Source organism: Gossypium arboreum, chromosome 13 (assembly GCF_025698485.1).
Source record: "Gossypium arboreum isolate Shixiya-1 chromosome 13, ASM2569848v2, whole genome shotgun sequence".
Classification (NCBI taxonomy): Eukaryota; Viridiplantae; Streptophyta; class Magnoliopsida; order Malvales; family Malvaceae; genus Gossypium; species Gossypium arboreum.
Genome location: NC_069082.1, coordinates 90,098,537 through 90,110,855, shown reverse-complemented (window position 1 = coordinate 90,110,855; position 12,319 = coordinate 90,098,537). Strand labels below are relative to the sequence as shown.

General features: G+C 30.2%; 1 long non-coding RNA gene across 2 annotated transcripts; it reads left to right on the top strand.

Annotated features, from left to right (window-relative positions):
* Positions 1-8,145: 8,145 nt before the first annotated feature.
* Positions 8,146-11,354, top strand: LOC128286445 (uncharacterized). 2 transcript variants are annotated; one of them, XR_008277004.1, is made up of 4 exons: positions 8,146-8,234; positions 8,707-8,790; positions 10,285-10,372; positions 11,123-11,354. It is a non-coding gene; the product is annotated as an uncharacterized LOC128286445 (long non-coding RNA). The 2 variants fall into 2 exon arrangements; XR_008277005.1 differs by lacking the exon at positions 8,707-8,790 and having other exon boundaries at positions 8,207-8,234; positions 10,267-10,372.
* Positions 11,355-12,319: the final 965 nt, after the last annotated feature.

Sequence of the window (12,319 nt, the reverse complement as noted above, 5' to 3'; positions counted from 1 at the left end):
CACTAACAAGAAATCATCACCATTTTCAACGGTCAAATTAGCACCAACTATATCTTCCTCGTTACTCTCAGCAGCTCTTTTATTTCGCAGTTTATAACAATCTGCTTTGACGTGACCTAACTTTTTACAATAACGACACATTTTGTCTCATTTCTTTGATGCTACCAAAACGGAAGCTTTCTTATCTTTCTTGCTATCCAAATGAAGATCATTGTCGAGTTTGTCTCTACTTAACAAATGACCCTTCATATATTCAAACAAGAGTTTGTTTTTGCCATAAATCAAGGTCTCCCTGAAAGACTTGTATGAAGGAGGTAAAAAGCACAATAATAGCATAGCTTGATCTTCATCATCAATATGAACCTCAACGTTTTTTAAATCATTTAAAAGAGTAATGAATTCACTGATGTGATCTCTAAGAAGCTTACCTTCGTTCATGCGAAACGTAAATAGACGTTGTTTCAACACTAAACGGTTAACCAGAGACTTAGTCGTATAAAGAGTTTCTAACCTTTTCCACAAGACAGATGAGGTATTCTTCATCAATACCTCTTGCAATACCATATTCGCGAGGCATAGCTGGATTGCAGACAAAGCCTTCTCATCAAGCTCTTCCCATTCTGTTATATTTAGATTCTCAAGCTTTCCCGGTAACAACCTTTTTTAAATCGGATTGAACTAAAATTTACATCATCCGAACTTGCCACAGATTGAAATTTGTCTCACCATCGAACTTTTCAATTTCAAACCTTGTTGTTGTCATCTCTAAATGAGCTGATCCATGAAAATTGAACTAGCTTTGATACCACTTGTTAGGATCGACCTGATTAAGCAACGGATAAGAAAAAAAATAGTGGAATAAATTGAGAAATTGAACACATAAATTTAACGTGGAAAAACCCCTCCAAAGAAGATAAAAAACCATGAATAAAGATAATTTTACTATAATGGCAAAAGAACGAAGAGTACAAAAGATGGAGATAAAGACTAAACCCCGAAAACTCGAAAACAAAGAACCCTCAAAACGTAAACACAAAATTCTCTAAATGTGTTATGAGTTCTAATATCTAATGAATGTCTATTTCTAAAGTTGTAAAAGAGCCTATTTATAGGCTAAATTCATAGGTCAAATAATAATAAAATAATTTAAACTAATCAGTGTTTAATTGAAACAAGTAAACAGAGTTTAACTGAAAGATTATTTTTAAATATTATTTTTAAATTTGATTGAAAATAGAGTCATATTTAACAATATATTTATTTAATTGAAAATAACTTTTATAATATATTTTAAGAAAATCTACCAAACAACAGAAAATAATTTACATAAATTCATCTAAATACAAAAAAGTTTTAACTTTTAAAAAAATAAATTATTTTTAGAAGTCATTAGAAACTAAAATTAAGAAGTAATGAAAGCAAAGACTAAAGTAGGGACCCATGGAAGGCATTATTGAAGATGAAAAGCTCTTTCAACTTTTTTGCTTGCTGTGTAATGAAGCAGCCCATGTGCTTGTGGTTGTGCTTGTTGATCCAATATGATGCTTATTGGATTGAAAGAGATACCAAAATTCGTGTCGTGGCGTACCATCGGTTTTTCATAATTGGTGCGCCACTTTGACCAAAATAAAATAAAACATTTGCTTCATTCAATCTAAACTAAATTACAATTTTTCAATTCACCAAAAAAGAATTATAATTTTTCAAATTTTCTTTTTTATTTTAAAATTTTAAACTTTAGATTTATTAAACGTGATGTATAAATTAACTAATAAAACTCAATAGAATATAAGCTAATAGAGGAATAAAAATTATCCTAAGTTCATCACCTATAGAAAAATAATAGATGATGTCGGTTAAATTTTAACTCGATTGGTTTGGGTATTGTTGTTAATGTAGGAGGACGTGGGTTCGGGTATGTTATAGCGCATTATCCTCCTAATTATGAGATTGTTAAAATAATAATAATAGTAATAGAGGATAAAAAATAATATATATTTATATTATTATAAAATTTTTAACTGAATTGATACCAATTTAGAATGATAAAAAATTTATTTCATTTTAACATACATATAAATGGTATAAATATTATTTAACATAATATTTTATTTTTAGTAATTATCTCTAAAATTTATAATTATTTCATATGAAAACTACCAACTTGATATGCAATTTTTTCTTAAAAAATTATTTTTTCTATATTTTCTATTTTTAGTTTTTCACATTGAATAAGGGTGTACAGAAATCTTACATAAATTAATAGTCAATTTAGTTATAGATTGCACGCCAATATGGTTTATCTAATAATATTAACGCTACATTACTAAATTAGTAATTAAATTTATAAATATATTACTAGTTGTTTTTAAAATAAAAGAAATAATAATTTAGCAATGTTTATTTGAATTATTATAAAAGATGAAAATTTTAAAGTAAATTCTAATTTTATCCAAAATAAAATCTAATTTAATTGTACATATTAAATTTAAATTAATTTTAAATTTAATAATAATGTGAGTAACGCGATAATAATTAACAATATGATAAGTAGTCCAATATTATTTTAAAATATAAAATATGTAATTAAATTTGGAAAATAAAAAAATGAGAAAATAAGGAGGGGTTAATATTATAATATTTTCATCTCTTTTGTTGGGTGACTTTGAGTCTTCATTGGCCGGCACCTCACACCCTAAAAAAGAATTTTTTAAAAAATTATATGAGGGTTGGTTATTTAGTGTTCAAAACTTTCAAAATTATTTTTTTTAATAAAAGAAATAGTGGTGCCGGCCATCTAGTTCTCATAACCTAAATTTATTGTTCATTTCAAATTATTTAAATAATTATTTTTAAATTAGAGTTATTTACAAAATTAATTATTATTCTTTGAATTATTTGACTAAAATAGCTTATAATTTATATAATCTAATTTAATAAAGCACGTAGTTGATCAGGTGTTCTCAATCTCATTTAATCACGCCTGCCTACCAAACTTTTCATATATTCTCTCACTAATGATTAATGAAAAGATGATGTTGCTGAACCATAAAAACAAAAAGAATTACACTTTGTCACAATATATATATATATATATATATATATATATATATTACTTTTAAAAATTAGAGTTTAGTCTTTATATTTTTATTTTTAAGAATTTAATATTTTTATTTTTCAAATTTTAGAATTTAAGTCTAATTGTTAACACTGTTAATTTTATTAAATTTATTGATGTAAATTTTTAAATAAAAAAGAATTTATTAACTAGTCATGTAATTAAAATTGATGTAATTAATCTGAAGTTAACAAAAAAAATACAATAGTAAGTGTTGAATATAAATTTTAAATTTTGAAAAATAAAAATTAAAATTAAAAAATATAAATTAAATTCCAAATTTGGAAGAATACAAAAGTTATATAATATAAAGATAAAAGGAGATGTTGAATAAAGACATACATAAAAGATTGAAAAGGCAGCGAGGTAGGTAGTATCTACTTTACTAAAAACGTTTAAAAAATGATGAATTAAATATTTAAAATTCACAGTTTCGTTCGGAAAGCATTAGTAGTCAATTTTATTTCTTTCCGGTCAACCTTTGTTAGGAGCATTTTATTGAATTATATAAAATATTTACACTTTGGTCTCTAACTACATTCTTCTTCTCACTTTAGTTTTTAATGGTTTTTTTAGTTTACTTTAATACTTAATATTATCAAATATTTTTCCGTTCAGTCCACGTTTTTGGTTAGTCCTTTGACATATTAAAACAAAAACCTTGTTGAAACATACTACCAATCATAAATTGCTCATATATATATGTTGATGTCATGGTAACATTATCATTTTAAAAGAAATTTAAAATATAAAAATTAAAAAATACATATAAAATTATAAATATATAATTGTTTTAAAATTTTGAAAATATGTTAGAACTTTTCACATACAAATTATAAAAAAATTTAGAAATAGCAAAAGATTGTTAAAAGTTATTAAAATTTGAAAGAAAAAAAAGACAATAAAAATTATTATATGTTTATATTCCCAAATCACATTTAAAATATTAAAATTGTGATATAAAATTGTATATCATAATACAATAATTTTTATAAAATATATATTTTAAAAATATTTTAATAAAAATTGGATAAATTTTATATATCAAATTTTAATATTTTAAAATAAAATAAATTTTAGTACTTTACCAGTGCTACTGACTACATGTTTATTTGATTTGGTTCCCTATTTAGTGTTTGGAGTAATCTTCCTTCATCTATCCTCATGCACATTGCTCTTTTTTATTTTATACCAAAGTTTTTAGAACGGTCAAAATATTCAACAATAGTTTTAAATAATTTGGTCTACAAACAAAAATTTATCTTGAGATAGTAAAAATTATTTGGAATAATTAAAAATATTTAAATTAATATTTAATTGAAATAACATTATTTTTCCTTATTTAAATAATTTCAAAAAAATATCTAATTTTATCACCTAAAAATATACCAAATATAAATTTCAATTGATTGAATTACAAAACAATTGTCATTCGTAGTATCCTTTCAAGAGATAACAGTCTCATGTTCAAGCTCTAGTAGATGTGATTTATAAAATGAGAATAAATTATATTATGGTCATACTAAAAGCATAGTTTTAGGAACCAATAAAATAGTGTCATGTCATTAATTTTCAAATATAACAAAGTATTATTATATACTCATATATATATATATATATATATATATATATAATATCTTCCCAACTTAACTTAACTTCAAATAAAATTACTTAAAATAATTAATTTTTAAATTATAAACAAACATTTTTCTTCTCTTACAAATTTTAATCATTTTGTGTTTTTTCCATAAGTTAATATTTTTTTATTTTTGTGCAACTAATTTTAAAAAAAAATAGTAATTTTGTGTAAGTTTTTCCATGCCATCGACACATAATTTCGGTAATTATTTTACCCACAACCTTGAACCTTAAACCCCCAAGGTTTAGGGTTTGGGTTTGGGGTTCAAGGTTCAGGGTTCAAGTTTAATGTTTAATGATTTGGAGTTACGGGTTACGAGTTTAGGGTTCATGGCTTGGTTTAGTGTTCAATGATTTGGGGTTATGAGTTTGGGGTTCGAGTTTAGTGTTTGAGATTCTAGGTTTTGGGTTTAGGGTAAAAAAATTACTAGAATTTTGTGTCAATGACATGAAAAAAATTGCTGAAATATCATTAAATAATTGGAAATGGACCATGAATAATGTGGTTGGAAGGGTCCATAAAATAATTTCTCTATGGATGAGTGTATAATAATAATTTCATGTCTTTAAAATTTGATGATATGTCAAAATTATATTGGTGCCTAAAACCTTAGCTTTTAAGTTCATCCTAATATAAGTTATTCCTTAAAAATTTTAAAAATATTAAAATTTCTAATTTTTTAAATTTTTAGTAAATTTTAGTATTGTTTTATTTTTTTCAAATTTTAAAAGATTTTAAGGTTTTTTCGAATGATGATGATGTCATGACATCATCGTATGACACGTAACAACATATGATTGGTGAGATATCCTAGTCGTTTGCTTTTAATGTTCAAAAGACTAAACTGAGAATGTCTGATAACTTTAAAAACTGAAGTGGGCCAAAAAACTTTAAGGACCAAAGTGGAAATTTTGATGTGTTGCAGGGGCTAAAGTGTGCTTTAAGCCAAAATATTTTTATATAGATAATAGTTGGAGTTGAACAAGTTGTTTTATTTATTTTTTGTAGTAAAAAAATTAGTAATTATTTGTAATTTTATGTTATGATCACTCAAGTTTAAAAAGTTACAAAATGATTATTGAACTACTCTAAGTTTTTATTTATTAATGGAGATTTAAAAAGATAATATGAAAATGCATGTCTAGGATTGGTTCTTTGAAAGACTTGATATTTAAGCATGCCGAGTGCACCACCTCTTTTATAGGGTTAGCTACCTAATGCATTGTTTTATTGTATTTTTATTAGACTGTATAAACTTTTGTTTCAGGTTTTATTAGATTCTTACCGTTTAACAAAAGTTGATAATTTTCTAATTCTAATTCTATTTCTTGATAGAAAATGAAAACTCTCATCAATGTTGTGGAAGTATGGACTTATGTGCTGTGATTTCTAAAGTCAACATGGTTGATTCAAATCCAAGAGAACGGTGACTTGATACAGGTGCCACACGTCATATCTGCTATGACGAATACTCTTTTTCTAAGTTGGAACCTTGTTAAAATAGGGAGAAACTCTATATGGGCAATGCTGCAACTTTTAAGATCAAGGGAAAGGGTACAGTGGTCTTGAATATGACTTTTGGCAAAGAACTCAAGCTTCAAAATGTGTTGTATGTGCCTGACATACGCAAGAACCTTGTTTCTGGAACACTCCTTAATGTACACGGCTTTACGATGGTGTTTGAATCCTAGAAGCTAGTTTTGTCTAAGGGGGGAATGTATGTGGGAAGGGGATATGTATTAAATAACATGTGGAAACTTAATGCAATCTCTTTAAAAACAAAGCAATGAATAGAAATGTCACTTCTTCCTTTGGTTATATGCTTGAGTCATTTGATTTATGGCATGGTAGGCTCGGACATGTTAATTATGATACTTTACGTAGATTAATTAACTTGGAGCACATTCCTTCATTTAACATTAATTGTAAACATAAATGTGAAACTTGTGTTGAGATAAAATTAACAAGGTCTTCATTTCAAACTATTGAAAGAAGCACAAAACCACTTGACCTAATACATAGCGATGTTTGTGACTTAAAGTTTGTTCAAACGAGATGAGGGAATAAATATTTTATTACCTTCATTGATGATAGTACAAAATATTGTTACATGTATTTGCTTAAGATCAAAGACTAAGCTATAGAGAAATTTATTCTCTATAAGCAGGAAATTAAAAACCAACACAATAAAAAGATTAAGATGGTGAAAAGTGATCGTGGTGGTGAATATGTTGAACCATTCAGTGAATACTATGCACAACATGGTATTATTCATGAAGTGACATCACCATACTCTCCTCAATCAAATGGAGTAGCCGAGAGGAAAAATCGGACTCTAAAGGAAATGATGAACGCATTGTTAGGAAGCTCTAGGTTATCAGAAAACATGTGGGGAGAAGCTGTTCTATCAGCTAATTACCTTTTAAATAAGGTTCCCTGCAAGAAAAGGGACAAGATACTTTATGAGTTATGGAAATGCAGAAAACCTTTCTACAACTACTTGAAAGTGTGGGGGTGTCTTGCAAAGATAATGACTCTGTTACCAAAGCAAATGAAAAGAGGTCCTAAAACAGTGGATTGCATTTTTATTGGCTATACAAATCATAGCCATGCATATAAGTTTCTTGTGTATGAATCGAAAAATCCTAACATTCACAAGAATACTATATTGGAATCAAAGAGTGCTTCATTCTTTGAAAATATCTTCCCTTGTAAAGCTAGAAATGTTGATTCAAGTTCAACAAAATGAATTTTAGAGACTATAGATGAAAATAGTCTTGACATTGAAACTGAGATAGAGCCAAGAAAGAGTAAACGAGCAAGGGTAGAAAAGTATTTTGGATCTGATTTTCTAACCTTTATGCTAGAGGCTGAACCTCAAACGTATAATGATGCTTTACTATCATCCGAAATCACCTCATGGAAAGATTCTATTAAAAGTGAAATTGATTCCATCATGCAAAATCATATATGGGAATTAGTGGATCTGTAACATCCTGATTTTGGGCCTAGTCAGAATAGTGGTTGTAGGACCACAAATCCGACATTAAAAAAATTTATTGTATTATTATTATTTTATTATTATTATTTTAATGTCTACAATATGATACTGAAGTTCTGTGAAATTTTCATAAATAAATTTCCTCGTTTGGGCACTCAATTTAGTCAAAAGGACTAAACTGTAAAAAAGTGAAAAACTTGAGTACTAGAAGTTGTAGGTATTAAATAACTATAGAATTTTTAGTGGAGGTCCTTATGTGATAATTAGCCCATTAATAAGTTAGTGGAAGATATTTGTTTGGTATTTTTGAAATTAGTTTGAAAAGAAAAGGGCAAATTAGTAATTAAATCAATAAAGGTATAATAAGACAAAACAACAAAAGCTATCATCTTTATTTCTTACCTCTTCCACCGAAATGAAAAAAAAATGGCAGCCATGGATGAGCAAACATTCGGCCAAGCTTTGGAGCTTGATAGGTGAGTGGTTTTTTCCTCGTTTTTAATAATTTCTATGTTTTTGGAGTCGTGGTAACTCGATTTAGCTATCTCGTACCTTCGTTTTCAAAACTGTTAAAATTTTTGAATTTTTCCATTATTGATAAAGTGTGTATTGATAATTGATGACAAAAAATACATCATTATTGTTAGATAAACAACATTTGTAAAGTGATTTTTGATAGAAATGTCAATTAGGGACTAAATTGAGAAATGTGATAAATTGTGTGGTAAAAGTGTGAATATGTGAAAAATATGGGCTGTTGTAAGTATGATAAATAGTCAACTAGGCTTGGATAATAAGAAAATTTGATTAAAATCGATTTACGAGCCTAGGGGTAAAATCGTAATTTTTGTAAAAGTCTAAAGGCAAAATGGTCATTTTGCCAAAGTATAAATTATGGAATGTATTGGTTAATGTGATGATTTAAAGTAGTGAATTTTATCATTTTAGATGAAGAAACTGAGATTCGGGCTTAAACCGGAAAGTACGAGGTTATGGACTAAAATGATGTAATTTGTCGAAATTGCATTCGAGGTAAGTTTGTGTGACTAAATAAACATATTATCCATGTTATTGTTAATATACTTGAAATCTATCTTGCTATAATTGTATTGAATTATATGTTTATGGAGTTAGGTATGAGAAAGTGATGCCAAGGGTTAATAACACTCATGTGATGATAGAATACATTAGAAATTTGATGGAATATGATATTCCATTGAAACGAGTAAGTCGTACGTAAATAATGCAAATATAATGTTACCTTGTATTGTACAATTAGTATGGTCTGAATTTTTTACTTGCGTTGTGAATGTAAATTATGAGAATTTACGTAGCAATAACTCCCGATTGAACTTTAGGAATAGATTAAGATATTCATGCCATGACATTGGGTGATATGTGTGCTAGTGTAAGACATGTTTGGGACATGCATCGGCCATATTATGAGAGCCAGTGTAAGACATGTCTGGGACGTGCATCGGCCTCGAGATATACAAGCTAGTGTAAGACCTGTTTGGGACATGACGTCAGCTTGTTGTGTGTCAGTGTAAGACCTGTCTGGGACATGGCATCGACACCGATAGATGAGAGCCAGTGTAAGACCTGTTTGGGACATGGCATCGGCCTTGATATATAAAAGTCAATGTAAGACCTGTCTGGGACATGGCATCGACTTTCATGTTTATATTAGTGCATTAAAAATTTGATGAGCTAATTTTAACATTTGTGAGCCCAATTGCAAAAAGGGACTAAATCGCATAAAGTGCAAAAGTCTTGATTTGATAGCTAAAGGTGTTATTTTATTAGAGAGTCAAAATTGGGGTATTTTAAAGGGCAATTACACCCTTAGACAATAGCTTGGCCGGCCATGGGAGACAAATTGAAGAGAAGGTCAAAATTAGGTGAAGCTTGGGTCATCAATTTTGACTAGTTGTATTTTTAATAAAACAGAAGGAAAAGCTATCATATTTTTTCTCTTCCTAGCCAAAAATATCAGTCATTGTAGGGGTTTGAAAGCTTCAAAAATTTCAACAACTTTGAGCCCTCTCATGTAAGTGATTTTGATAGTTTCTCTTAATGATTTTTTTTACATTTTTAAGACCCTAGAAGCATGAGCTTTCAAATGAGGGGTCTATTTTGCAAAATGATTAAGAATTTAAGGTTTTTCCATGAATTTATTTGTGATGTTTGCTGAGTTTTTATGGAAGAATATGAGTCTTAGTTGTGTAATAGAGAACTTTTGTGAAAGGTGTTAGCATGAAAACACCTAAAAGGACTATTTTGCATAAGTTGCAAAATAAGTGATAAATGTGTGAAATAGAGAGAATTTGGGGTTGCTATAAGAGTAAAAAGAGTTCAGATAAGCTTAAGATGCGAAGAAATTCGATAAAAATCGATTTTCGAGCATAAGGGTAAAATGGTCATTTTGTCAAAGTCTAGGGGCAAAATGATCATTTTACCAAAGATGTGAATTGTCGATTACTTAATTCTATTTAGTGACTAAATAAGTACATTTTGCTATTATAGATCACAAATTGCCAAATTCAAACCTAGACAAGGGGAAAGCCAAGCAAATCGACGAATTCGACTAGTCGTGTACATTTTATAATCCGAGGTAAGTTGTATGTAAATAATACAACTACATTGTTAATGTATGTGTTGAATTGTACTTGAAATTAATATAGCATGAATTGCTTGATTTTGGAATTGAGAAAGCATGATGATAATAGAGATAGCAGAGTTCTCATTTGAACTTAGAAAATAAATCAGATATTCATGCCATGACATATGGGTTATTGTGGGCTAGTGTAAGACATGCCTAGGACATGCATCAGCCACACTATGAGAGCCAGTGTAAGACCATGTCTAGGACATGGCATTGGCATTGAGACGGGTGCTAATGTAAGACATGTCTGGGACATGCATCGGCCTCGGGACGTAAGCCAGTGTAAGACATGTCTGGGACATGCATCAGCTACGAGATGTGTCAGTGTAAGACCATGTCTGGGACATGGCATCGGTAACTTACCCCATGTTTGAGGCTTATGGAATATCTGATAGTGTTCCGAATGGTTCGACGGTGAAAGTAATGATTTTAGCTTAATGAAGAAAAGTATAACTGTGTTGTGAGTGGTACAGGTACCTAATTGGTACGTATGAGATATGAGCTCTCTATACATGATTTGTGATTTGTATGGACGGTAATGAGGAAGTTATACTTATGCCTACCTTGGTATTATGAGCATGGTGATTGTTGATATATTGTTGTTGTATATTACTTATATGCAACTTACTAAGCTTTTATGCTTATATGCAACTTACTAAGCTTTTATGCTTACACCTTTTCCTTTCCATTTCCTTACAGTGCAGCCTAACTAGCTCAAGGATCACCAGAAGTTAGAGATATCGATCACACTATCAGCATTTATATTTTTGAATATAGCATGTATAGGGTCTTAGACTTTATTATTTTGTGTCTTTGAGAATTGGCCAATTGTAATGACTCGGGTTGGAAACCCTTCATTTTGTATTAAGCCTTGAATGATGGCTAAGACTCATTTTGATTTATGAAAGATGTATTGTCATGGTTAAATGAATGTCTATTGTGGCTGATTTGATTATAGAAATTGTGTTTGTCTTGATATTGGTTGGTATTTGCATGGAACTAGGTATGTAAGGGTGGCAATGAGGCTTGGAAAATAGCCTTATATTGTCCACACGGGTAGACACACAGACGTGTGTGACACACAGTCTGCCCCATAGGCGTGTAGTTCGACCGTGTGTCCCCTATACGTAAAAATTTCAAGTCAATATGCATAGTAGTAAACACATGGGAAGAGACACGACCGTGTGTCTCAGCCGTGTGAAGGACACGGCCTAGTACACGGGCGTGTGTTTTGGCCGTGTGACATTTTGAGCATGCTGACGTCAGAAACAGAATGTCCATGTTTTTGCACACGGGATAGGACACGAGCGTGTCGTGGCTGTGTGAGGGACACAAGCTCTTGACACGGGCGTGTGTCTAGCTGTGTGAAAACCCCTGTAGGCGTGAATTAGAAATTAATTCTACATGGGTGTGGGATACGAGCATGTCCCAGGGTACTTAAGCCGTGTGAGCCACATGGGCTAGCAGCACGACCATGTCGAAATGGTCACACGGGTGTGTTACCCTTCCACATGGGCGTGTGCCCTATTTTAAAGGCAAATTTCCTAAGGTTGGTTTAAGGACCCAAATTGGTCCTGAATAGTTTTCAATGATCGATTTAGGGCTTGTAGGTCTATAATAAGAAGTTTAAAGTAGAAATAGAAAAAATTTTAATTTGGACCGAGTCTCGATGACTTGAGATTGGTTGTAAGCATGAGATCAAGTTAGGTAATGCCTTATACTCCGCCCCTGCGTAGGTTACGGGTGTAGGGTGTTACATCCTCAGCCCGTGTAACTCTCTGTTTATGACGTCATCAACAAATTAGGGTCACACGGCCAAGCCACACGCCCGTGTGCTAGGTCGTGTACTTCACACGGCTGAGACATACGGCCGTGTCTCTGCCCGTGTAGCCAAGA